The sequence below is a fragment of the Hemiscyllium ocellatum genome, chromosome 30, assembly GCF_020745735.1.
Source record: "Hemiscyllium ocellatum isolate sHemOce1 chromosome 30, sHemOce1.pat.X.cur, whole genome shotgun sequence".
NCBI classification, from domain to species: domain Eukaryota; kingdom Metazoa; phylum Chordata; class Chondrichthyes; order Orectolobiformes; family Hemiscylliidae; genus Hemiscyllium; species Hemiscyllium ocellatum.
Genome location: NC_083430.1, coordinates 48202339 through 48215333, shown reverse-complemented (window position 1 = coordinate 48215333; position 12995 = coordinate 48202339). Strand labels below are relative to the sequence as shown.

The 12995-nt window shown below is 44.1% G+C and overlaps 1 protein-coding gene across 1 annotated transcript in view; it reads right to left on the bottom strand.

Moving 5' to 3' along the window:
- The window catches only part of LOC132829977 (transcription cofactor vestigial-like protein 2), an 88928-nt gene extending 77261 nt beyond the window's left edge, over positions 1-11667 (bottom strand). The window contains exon 1 of the mRNA XM_060847418.1: positions 11607-11667. The gene's annotated coding sequence lies outside the window, so the exon portion shown is untranslated. The remainder of the gene's footprint in view (positions 1-11606) is intronic.
- Between the last annotated feature and the right edge of the window lie 1328 nt (positions 11668-12995).

Below are 12995 nucleotides of genomic sequence, written 5' to 3'. Positions count from 1 at the left end.
TTCCTTCCTTCAAGATTGCTGGGTCAAAATCCTGGAACTCCCTCCCTAGTCTGGCTGTCCTGACAGCAAAGGGACTGCAGTATTTTAAGAAAGCAGCTCACCGCCATCTTCACAAGGGGCAATTAGGGACGGGCAATAAATGCAGCCCAGCTAATGACTCCCACATCCCACAAATGAATGAATACGATAAGTTTCCACCCCAAGTGTCAATTATCTTTTGTCAAAGAAGCTGAGCATCTCAATTCACAAATTCCGTGAAATTTAAGACTGCCTTTTATTTCAAGGTTACTAAAGAAAATGATTACTTTTCAAAATTTCAAGATACCAAATGGTCTAAAGGTTGAAGTCTTATGTCTCAAGACCTTCTAATTTTGCATGTTTCAGTCACAGTTACACGGTGGCTCAGTGGTTAGCACTGCTGCCTCACAGTGACTTGGATTCGATTCCAGCCTTGGGTGACTGTGTGGAATAGAATCCCTACAGTGTGGAAACAGGCCCTTCAGATCAACAAGTCCACACCGCCCCTCTGAAGAGTATCCCACCCAAACCAATTCACTCCAAATTTACCCCTAACTAACACACCCCTGAACACTATGGACAATTTAGCATGGCCAATTCACCTAACCTGCATATCTTTGGATCGTGGGAGGAAACCCATGCAGACATTGGGAGAACTTGCAAACTCCACGCAGACAGTCACTCGAGGTGGGAATTGAACCCAGGTACCTGGTGCTGTTAGGCAGCAGTGTTAACCACTGAGCCAGTGTGTTGCTCCCAAGTTGCACATTCTCCCCGTGCCTGTGTGGATTTCCTCCAGGTGCTCTGGTTTCCTCCTAAAATCCAAAGATGTGCAGGCTTGGTGAATTGGCCATGCTAAATTGCCCGTAGTGTCCAGGAATGTTTGGGTTAGGTGCATTAGTTGAGGATAGATGTAGAGTAATAGGGTAGGGGAATAAGTTTTGGTGTTCAAAGGGTCGGTATGGACTTGTTGGGCCAAATCACCCGTTTCCACAGTGTAGGTGTTCTATGGTTTTCATAAACACAAATACATTTAATGTAGAATGATCATGTCAGCTACTAAAGCAAAGCTGTGAGTAGAATGGTTTTATTATGCCTTGTCTCGATATTAGATAAGCCTTAAAAGATGTCGACGTCACACAAAAGATTACATGTATCTGTTCAAGCACAACAGCAGCTTGTTCGAGCTTAAATTTAAGCCCTCACTGTGTACACTTGTGGCCCTGGTTTAGCAACTTCTCTGTACAGGTTGCGTTTGTGGTGCACTGCACAATCTAAGGTGTTTATTCCTCCGCTCATTCTCAACAGCATTCTTTTTCAAACTGGACCCTTGACCTCACTGATCTCAGGTGTCAACTAAAAGCTCATAGATAAGGAACTTAAAGCATGCTTCTACAGCCAGCTTCCTGCAGTAACACGGTTCACAGCCCAGCTAGAAAAGACAGTCTGCAGGCAGTGTCAAATTACTCTGCATTTGTACACAGGAGGAAGTCCCTGGACTGACATTTATTCCAGCCCTTCAAGCCTTAAAACACCCATTAATTCCAAGCTCTGCTGTCTCATATGGGGTGACAAACAACTTCCCTAAAAATTGACAAAATAAATCCTATCTCAGCAGACTAGATGTCCAGGTAACTCATTCCTTGCTCTCAAGTAAAAGTCTAAAAGGTAGCTCAATCACTCAGTGAGTCTGTGAATGAGAAAGTTAATTCAACTGTACTTTGTAACGAATTAAGTCAGATCTTTCTTTTAAAATTTAAAAACAAGACGTGATAGAAACAGAATGGAATAGGTGTATATATTTAAAAGGCATCTGAACGGGTACATGATCAGAAAAGGTTTAGAGGGATATGGGCCAAATGCTGGCAACTGGGACTGGATGAATCTAGGATACCAGTCAGCATGGCTGAGATGGACTGAAGGGTCTGTTTCTGTACTGTACAGCTGTATGCCTCTATAACCCCAGGGTGTGGAATGTACCAGTCTATAATACTCAGTCATAGGCAGTTCTGTGCTTTGGAAAACTATGCTAGAATACAGATACTTTAACCCCAAATATTTACTTTCTTCACAATATTCGTAAAACTTTTTAAAGTTCACATTGAACATTTAGTAAAGTGCAACACATTACAATTCTCTTCCGATATTTCTGGTACTATCCAAGGCCCTTAACCATAGTATACCAAGGTGCTAGAAACTCTGCCTCCATATTTCTTTTCTAACACGCTAACCAGAATTATTTATGATGGTCATGGTTTAACCAGGGTTTGATGTAAGTTTGCATTACTTCATTATTTTTCAAATTTATTCCTTCACAAATAAGGATAAAATAATGTAAGTTATGACAATATATCGTGAACAAAGTATGTATTCTTCATGCTTAAACTGCGTCTAAACCAAAACTGATAATCAACTTTAAAAAAACGACATGATGCACAAAATACACCAGCTCACTGGAAAATGCTTATTGCACTGTTTCTGAGCCTTAGATAACAATTGAATTGAATTGAATTGAGTTTATTGTCACATGTACCAAGGCACAGTGAAAAGCTTTGCCTTGCAAGCAATACAGGTAGATCACATAGTTAAGTAGTATAGATAGTAACTAATGGATAAACAATGGCAAAACCAAACGCAGAGGTACAGGCAGATGTTAAGAGTTTGTGAGTCCATTCGGTATTCTAACAACAATAGAGTAGAAACTGTTGTGAAACTGGCTGGTGCGTGTGTTCAGGTTTCTATACCTTCTCCCCACTGGTAGAGGTTGCCAGGGTGGGATAGATCTTTAAGAACGTTGGCGATCTTTCCTTGACAGCAAGCCTGGTAAAATAAGAGTAAGCAATAAATTGCTGCATTTCAAAATTGTGGGTGTGTCTTGAGGGTTTTTAAAGCCTCCACTTTAGCTGTTCCCAATCTCATTCCATGTTCCCGTGTGGAATGTTATGTCTGGACACCTCCACTAAAGGCAGGAGTTTAATTAATATAGGATTGAGCCTCTGATGTAACTATGACTTTGGGAGTCAGATGATGGACGCTCTGTTAGAAAGTAGAAACTAGAGCAGCTCAGAGGTGTCAGCTGCAAACTTATCAGCGAATCCCGACAGTGTGGAAGCAGACCTTTCAGCCCATCAAGTCCACACAAGCCCACCGAAAAGCATCCCAACCAAACCCAGTCCCCTACATTTCCCAGGGCTAATCCAACTAGTCTGCACATTCCTAGACACTATGGGCAATTCAGCATGACTAATCCACCTAACCTGCACATGTTTGGAATGTGGGAGGAAACCAGAGCACCCCCGCGCAGATATGGGGAGAATGTGCAAACTCCACACTGACAGTTCTTTGAGGCTGGAATTGAACCCAGGTCCCTAGCACTGTATGGCAGTACCACTAAGCCACCATTATCATGAAATTTCCTCAGACACACCATTTGAAGTAATACCTGGAGGTCAGGCCCGAGCCTATCTGAACAGTGGAACCCAAAATAAAACCCTCCAAGTACAGAGAGCAAAGGGAGATATCTGGATCTAATATCTCGTCAGGCAGCAGATTTTGAAGCAATGTCAGCTCTGGCCTTTGGCCTGGGATTGAACACAAAGCAAAAATCAAATTATGTACAACACCGACTGGATTCATGAATGTACAAGTGTATTTATTTGTCAGAGACCAAGATCCTTTGGGACCATTTCAATAGTTCTCATAAAGTTTGCATATACGTGTGTGTGAATTAAGACTAGTGACTTTTAATTAGGAGCCTGTGTGCTATAGACACCAAGAAATAGGAAAGAAAGTACCTAAGGGATTCTCATCTGACATATTGTAACATATATTCTGACGTCATGAACATTATTCAGCAATGTAAGTTGGGATGGGAATACTCTGAACTGCTTGAAGTTCCATACTGGCAGCTAATTGGAGTACTCTTCAGGTAGTTTAGAATATAGTTACAGAGCCCACAACATTATTTGACAGTGGGGAAATATCCCAAATCAACATTTGTTCCTGAACCAACACCACAGGTTTTTTAAAAGGAAGAAATCATTCTTTGATAAAAGCTTGTTAGTGAAATCATCTCCTCTTCCATAAAAGTAATACAATGGCCCAGTTGTATTATTGCTGTGCTGTTAGTCCAATGATTCAACTCCTCTTGTGACAAACGGTAGAATTCAATTTTAAAAATTCTTGAATTAAGAGTCTATGGTAACTGTAAAACTGTTATAATTACCAGAGAGAAAAAAAAAATCTGGCTCAGTAAGGTCCTTGAGGGGAGGAAATCTGTTGTCCTTACCTGCATTGACCTACATGTGACTCCAGGCCTGCAACAATATGGTTGACTTTCAATTGCCCTCTGGATAGTTAAGGATATACAATAACTGTTGGCCTGGCCAGCGGTACCCACATCCCATGAATTTAAAAAAAGGAAAATGTCATTTACCCCCTACTCCTGTCTTTGTGAGTTGTTCAGTTATAACGACACCTGCTTCTGTTGTAGGGACATAGACCTGCGTTCCTTTCCCACCAGAGCAGAAAGTGAGTAATAATTGTGCAAGGTTTGCTAGCAGCTTCAGCAACCTGAGGAAACAATGAGGATTGGACCCAATATTTGTGCAAACTAGCAATATTTCTTAATGATTAAATGACAGATGGATCAGCAAGAACTTCATTCGTGCCTTCTTTCATTTGGTCTCAGTTTCACTTGATTTGACAATATCCATCATGAGGTAAAAACAATGACTGCAGATGCTGGAAACCAGATTCTGGATCAGTGGTGCTGGAAGAGCACCGCAGTTCAGGCAGCATCCAACGAGCAGCGAAATCGACGTTTCGGGCAAAAGCCCTTCCTGCTTTTGCCCGAAACGTTAATTTCGCTGCTCGTTGGATGCTGCCTGAACTGCTGTGCTCTTCCAGCACCATTGATCCAGAATATCCATCATGACACATTCCAGCTATTGACATGTAGCTGTCATAATGTGGGCGACAACAATGTGATGTGTTGATCAGAAGTTTACACAGAGGTTTTTGTCAGATCAATGACTCATTCAAAATGCAACATCTGCCTCATCTTCCCTTAAAAGTGGCTGCTCAGTCAGTTGCCTAGTACCAAGTGTGTTCCAAGGAGCAGTAACCACTACTGGGATTCCAAACAGCCCTCGAAGAATGAACTAGACAGCTAAGTCTGGGTTTTTTGCAGTGACAGGGGTTGGACGTGGACATGGACTATATTTTGGGAGGGGATCTCTGGTTGGCATGGGACCTCCAAGAAAGATGGAGTCCTAAAATCCTCACAGCCTCCAGAATGGCCGCGCTGAAGATGAAAGGATTTGGAGGAGCCATTACGGACACTCTTCCTAGTAATTGACTCATGAGTTTGATATTGAAGGTTGAGGCTGGACCTGGTCCAGGGAAGAGTATAATGGATGGACAGATTTTTCTGGATAATTTGCATTCATGCAGCTAAAATCATCAATAGAAGGAGCTCCACAGACTGAATTTGAAAAGCTGCATTGGAAATCTGAAATTGCAACAGAAAGTTTACAAATGCACTGCTGGGAAGGTCACATTTGAAAATAAGGATATGTTGACACTTTAGATGTAACCTTTGACCAGGGGTACCTTTTGACGTACAACACGAAACAGACCTTTCAGTCCAACTCATCCATGCCAACCAGATACCCTAACTTAATCAAATCCCATTTGCCAGCACTTTGTCCATATCCCTCTAAACTCTTCCTATTCAGACACCCATCCACTTGCCTTTTAAATGTTGTAATTGTACCACTTCCTCTTGCAGCTCATTCCATACATGCACCACCTCTGCTGCCCTGGAGGTTCCTTTTAAATCTTTCCCTTCTCCCCCTAAACCTATGCCCTTAAGTTCTGGATTTCCAACACCCCAGGGAAAAGACCTTGTCTGTTTACCTGATCCATGCCCCTCATGATTTTATGAACCTCTGTAAGGTAACCCCTCAGCCTCGTTATCACATTTGAAAATATTTCATCTTATTCTTGTTCTGTGCTGATTACTCTCGTACACAAAATCTTCCTAACCCATCAATAGAATGACATATTTTAGTTAACCAATATGTTTTTACATAAGCATACAAAGTAAAATCTGCTAAAGGTGAACAGAGGAAATGTAATCCATTTGCGAGTTATGGTAGAAGTTTAGCCATTGATAAAATGCAACACTTCTTGACCATTGGTATTCAGTAGATAACAATGGGAAATGAATATCTTGTAATCCTTTAAGAAACATCACTAAAGAATCCTCAAGGGGGATCTGTGTTGAACAGACAACTCAACCAACAATATGTTGAAAGGGTGAAATTTGATTCACCGTTTTGGGCAGGGCAAAAGTCTTCAATAGAACTGACACTGAACTGATCTTGTTAGATTAGGATTTTCTATCACCAACTCACTCAGGAATTTCCACTTAAAACAGAACTTCAGATGCGAAAGCAAAGAGCCCAAAATCTCCTGCAAGGTTTTGAAATAAGTGGGGAGTTATGTGGTTTATTGCACAAAGAATCATGAATGAACTTAATTCCACTCCAACACCAATCACATATCAAGCAAATCAATAGAATGTATCTCTTGTGTGCTTCATTCCATTTATGATAATTTGCTTCTAATTTTCAGCTACAGGAGGTGCAGAGTGGCTTAGTGTTTAGCCCTGCTGCCTCATAGCACTAGGGACCCAGGTTCGACTGTCTGTGTGGAGTTTGCACATTCTCTCCGTGTCTGCATGGGTTTCCTCCAGGTGCTCTGGTTTCCTCCCACAATCCAAAGATATGCAGGTCAGGTGAATTGGCCATGCTAAATTGCTCACAGTGTTAGGTGCATTAGTCAGGGTTAAATTTAGGGGAATGGTTCTGGGTGGGTTACTCTTTGGATGGTCGGTATGGACTTGTTGGGCCGAAGGGCCTGTATCCATACTGTAAGGAATCTACTCTAATCTAATCACTGGGTAGCAGCAATGTAAAATGGAGTGACAAAAGGGCAAGTCTATCCCTGTCAATCCCTGGCCTCTGTTGGTAAGTCTTATGCTTCCACTGGCTTCTCAATCCCCCAGTTAATGTTTCAGAGACACTTAAAGGAGGTTTGAACCCTTAGCATGAAGCATGTTGGTCCACTGGCATATGGACATCCCTGAAGGTCATGAACCAAATTCCCAGCAAAGAGACAGCATCCTCAGGAGAATTAAAGGTTAAAACTGAAGGGAACGTAAAGGCAGGTTGATACCTCAGGTGGCTGTGGTTCTGCTTATCTCCATCCCCCACTCCATCCCAGATGGTAACATTGAAAGACAAGCCAGGACCCATCGGTCGAATTGGAGCCAGGACCCATTGATCGAGGTCCAGCATTGGAGGTGGCTGTGGGACCAGGGCAACGTGACCATCTCCAGCTCAGGGATGGTGGACACAGAAACAACTGCACTAATGGCCGCAGAAAAAAAAGCACGTTGCCAGGGATGATGTGGAATGGTGGTAACTGGAGGAGTTGAGAGGGTGAAGTCTACGCAGAGGGAAAGATGACCTTTTGAACCTGTTTCAGTTTTAGTAAAGCTGAAAATGTGTTGCTGGTTAAAGCACAGCAGGTTAGGCAGCATCTCAGGAACAGGGAATTCGACGTTTCGAGCATAAGCCCTTCATCAGGAATGAGAGAGAGTAGCCAAGCAGGCTAAGATAAAAGGTAGGGAGGAGGGACTTGGGGGAGGGGCGATGAAGGTGGGATAGGTGGAAGGAGGTCAAGGTGAGGGTGATAGGCCGGAGTGGGGTGGGGGCGGAGAGGTCAGTAAGGAGATTGCAGGTTAGGAGGGCGGTGCTGAGTTGAGGGAACCGACTGAGACAAGGTGGGGGGAGGGGAAATGAGGAAACTGGAGAAATCTGAATTCATCCCTTGTGGTTGGAGGGTTCCCAGGCGGAAGATGAGGCGCTCCTCCTCCAGCCGTCGTGTTGTTATGTTCTGCCGGTGGAGGAATCCAAGGACCTGCATGTCCTCGGTGGAGTGGGAGGGAGAGTTAAAGTGTTGAGCCACGGGGTGGCTGGGTTGGTTGGTCCGGGCGGCCCAGAGGTGTTCTCTGAAGCGTTCCGCAAGTAAGCGGCCTGTCTCCCCAATATAGAGGAGGCCACATCGGGTGCAGCGGATGCAATAGATGATGTGTGTGGAGGTACAGGTGAACTTGTGGCGGATATGGAAGGATCCCTTGGGGCCTTGGAGGGAAGTGAGTGTGGAGGTGTGGGCACAAGTTTTACATTTCCTGTGGTTGCAGGGGAAGGTGCCGGGGGTGGAGATTGGGTTGGTGGGGGGTGTGGATCTGACGAGGGAGTCACGAAGGGAGTGGTCCTTGCGGAACGCTGATAGGGGAGGGGAGGGAAATATATCCTTGGTGGTGGGGTCCGTTTGGAGGTGGCGGAAATGACAGTGGATGATACGTTGTATGCGGAGGTTGGTGGGGTGGTAGGTGAGAACCAGTGGGGTACCTCCTGCCCAAAATCCACAAACCTGCCTGCCCCGGCCGACCCATTGTCTCAGCCTGCTCCTGCCCCACCGAACTCATCTCCCAATACCTCGACACGGTCCTGTCCCCTTTAGTCCAAGAACTCCCCACCTACGTTCGGGACACCACCCACGCCCTCCACCTCCTCCAGGATTTTCGCTTCCCCGGTCCCCAACGCCTTATTTTCACTATGGACATCCAGTCCCTGTACACCTCCATCCCCCATCACGAAGGACTCAAAGCCCTCCGCTTCTTCCTTTCCCGCTGCACCAACCAGTACCCTTCCACTGACACCCTCCTCCGACTGACTGAACTGGTCCTCACCCTGAATAACTTCTCTTTTCAATCCTCCCACTTCCTCCAAACTAAAGGAGTTGCCATGGGCACCCGCATGGGCCCCAGCTATGCCTGCCTCTTCATAGGATATGTGGAACAGTCCATCTTCCGCAACTACACTGGCACCACCCCCCACCTTTTCCTCCGCTACATCGATGACTGTATCGGCGCTGCCTCATGCTCCCACGAGGAGGTTGAACAGTTCATCAACTTTACTAACACCTTCCATCCCGACCTGAAATTCACCTGGACTGTCTCAGACTCCTCCCTCCCCTTCCTAGACCTTTCCATCTCTATCTCGGGCGACCGACTCAACACAGACATCTACTATAAACCGACTGACTCCCACAGCTACCTGGACTACACCTCCTCCCACCCTGCCCCCTGCAAAAACTCCATCCCATACTCCCAATTCCTTCGTCTCAGCCGCATCTGCTCCCAAGAGGACCAGTTCCAACACCACACAGCCCAGATGGCCTCCTTCTTCAAGGACCGCAGATTCCCCCCAGACGTGATCGACGATGCCCTCCACCGCATCTCCTCCACTTCCCGCTCCTCCGCCCTTGAGCCCCGCTCCTCCAACCGCCACCAAGACAGAACCCCACTGGTTCTCACCTACCACCCCACCAACCTCCGCATACAACGTATCATCCGCCGTCATTTCCGCCACCTCCAAACGAACCCCACCACCAAGGATATATTTCCCTCCCCTCCCCTATCAGCGTTCCGCAAGGACCACTCCCTTCGTGACTCCCTCGTCAGATCCACACCCCCCACCAACCCAACCTCCACCCCCGGCACCTTCCCCTGCAACCGCAGGAAATGTAAAACTTGCGCCCACACCTCCACACTCACCTCCCTCCAAGGCCCCAAGGGATCCTTCCACATCCGCCACAAGTTCACCTGTACCTCCACACACATCATCTATTGCATCCGCTGCACCCGATGTGGCCTCCTCTATATTGGGGAGACAGGCCGCTTACTTGCGGAACGCTTCAGAGAACACCTCTGGGCCGCCCGGACCAACCAACCCAACCACCCCATGGCTCAACACTTTAACTCTCCCTCCCACTCCACCGAGGACATGCAGGTCCTTGGATTCCTCCACCGACAGAACATAACAACACGACGGTTGGAGGAGGAGCGCCTCATCTTCCGCCTGGGAACCCTCCAACCACAAGGGATGAACTCAGATTTCTCCAGTTTCCTCATTTCCCCTCCCCCCACCTTGTCTCAGTCGGTTCCCTCAACTCAGCACCGCCCTCCTAACCTGCAATCTCCTTACTGACCTCTCCGCCCCCACCCCACTCCGGCCTATCACCCTCACCTTGACCTCCTTCCACCTATCCCACCTCCATCGCCCCTCCCCCAAGTCCCTCCTCCCTACCTTTTATCTTAGCCTGCTTGGCTACTCTCTCTCATTCCTGATGAAGGGCTTATGCTCGAAACGTCGAATTCCCTATTCCTGAGATGCTGCCTAACCCACTGTGCTTTAACCAGCAACACATTTTCAGCTGTGATCTCCAGCATCTGCAGACCTCATTTTTTACTCTCAGTTTTAGTAAAAACAATTTAATATTAATTTATTCTGTATTTTACCATTTATACATTTTATTCAATAGTTTATTTTGTAATTCAAGATGGTGCCAGAATGTGGCGACATTATACACTTTTCCCTATACCTGGATACAATTGACAATATTAAATAAATCTAAATAAATCAAACTGTTTCATCTTTCTGGCAATTCTACATCCAGGCTCAAGTAAAGCTCTACATTTCTTTGAACCTAACTAGGGAGATTGAGAGGGTTCCCAGATGTTCAGTTAAAGCAGTTTCCCTGTATTTTTTTTTACCTAGGCTTACACCAGTTCTAATGAACATGGAGGCACAACCAAAGTGTAAACTCCCAAGGCAAGTAGCTGCCAGAGACTCCCCCTGTCAACGACGAGAGAAAGCAAGTCTCCTGCCTTTTGCATCTATTGAGAACAGCCATAAATTTGGCCTAAAGATTTCATAGCAACAGGAGCCAATGTCATTATTCTGGTGTTTTGGAGATTTACGTTAGTCCAACTGAAGGGTTGTATTGCATTTCCTGTGTGTTTCTCTATGTTTTTCTTCTATCACAAGCTGTTAAACAAATACAATCTTTGCACTATTGCATTTTTTAAAACATGCAGTGCTTAACTTGCATAACTAGTTTGATAACTTTGAACTTTAGTTTATATAGCATCTATACAGTTAGGAGATAATTTTATTAATATGCATGTTCCTCACTTTCCTCAAACTACATTTCTATCCTTACAGTGATTCTGCTTGTTTTATGATCCTGCATATAAATCATAACATGTCTGACTCTAGTGCTCCCAAGAAAATGTAGTGAAAAACAAGGAGATTCTGTGCATAATTTCTGTCTACCATCAGTAATTTTTCAGCTTAGGGCCATGCAAATATTAAATTGCAGAAACATACTACATGTTTTGAGACTGAGCTTGGAGCATCTGTATTCAAATGATTAAAAGCGACTTTTTATTGTTACATTTATTTAATATTTGTGATTAGAGTTGTTCAGTTATTGTTTCCAAAGTACTTGGCTAGACTGTTCCAGAGCATTCATTTTGATTTATGGATGTGAGTTTGGAATATAAGAAACAGGGCACTGTTTTGTGCAGGTACATTTTATCAGTTCAAGCAAGCAAGTACTTTCTGTTTGTCAGGTGTGGGAAAATTATCTGTCAAAGCAATTGTGTGTACCTTTTCACAGATCGACAATTCTGTGAAGGTGGTTCATTTCTTTAAAAAAGACAAGCTGGGATGTAGAGGAGTATTGTAGAGTGGAAAACTTGGATAACCAAGGATAAATCAGGATCTTGATTCTCCCTCTTCTCCCCCATTAAATCATTGATGTAACTTCAGTCTGTTTCAACTCCACGAGTTAGCTTTGTACGTGACATCGTGGCCCCACTGCAGTGTGCAAACACAGTGCAAGGAACCAGTTAAATCAAATGCTTTAACCGACTGTGGTTATTCTAGGGAGGTACCAAGATAAGTCAATTATCTCATCTACTATGGAATGACTGGAGTCCATATATGTATAAAGAACTGGAACATTGAGGGCTCCAGCACAATGTCAATAATAATACCAACCATTTCCAGAGGACATTAGTGCCTCAAAACATTAACATACAATTTTCAAAACCTGCATATTTTGTAGACGGTTTATAACTTTAAAGTTATGTTTTTTTTATCATACTGACTTTTTTTTTACTCTTTTCATGCTTTTAATTCCAAAACAATTAAAATGTTTACATAACTGGTCAGATTAAGACCACACTGGTTTCTAATAATTTGTTACTGAAATTTACCCATGAAAGGATTTTGTGCTCAAATGTTAGTAGTTTATATTGTATGAATGATTTGGATGTGTCGGTGTTGGACTGGGGTGGACAAAGTTAAAAATCACACAACACGGGGTTCTCATCCAACAGGTTTATTTGGAAGTGCAGCTTTCGGTGCACTGCTCCTTTAGGTTATGCACAACCTCTTAATGAAGGAGGGAAACTCCGAAAACTAGTGCTTCCACATAAACCTGTTGGACTATAACCTGGTGTGTTGAATGGAGGCAGAGTCTTTTATAAAGCAGTTTGGTACAGCATGATGTTCAACCCTCTGCAGAACTGCATGCCAGAGTGTGTGTAGATTGAACAAAGAATGGTGAATACTTGAGCTAATTAAGAATGATTTTATAGCTAGTAGATAATATTATCTTTCCTGTGAGACTTAAACATCTCACTGACAGGCTTCTGTGATTTTGGTGTTCTGTTTTTTTATCTTGCTCATCCAGGTGATGCTCTTGATGAGGAATAGGATATTTTCATGTCACTTAATGAGACTAGAGCATCTTACTTCAACTATACCAGGTGCTGGGTGAGACCACATTTGGAGTAGTGCGGACAGTTTTGGTTCCTTTATTTAAGGAAATATATCATTTCACTGGGGGCAGGTCAGAGAAGGTTCACGAGGATTGTCTCTGGTATGGAGGGATTGTCTTAACAAGTAAAGGTTAAACAAGTTGGGACTTTATTCACTTGAGTTTAGAGGAATGAGAGGAGATCTCATTTTAAAAATATCAGATTCTTAAGG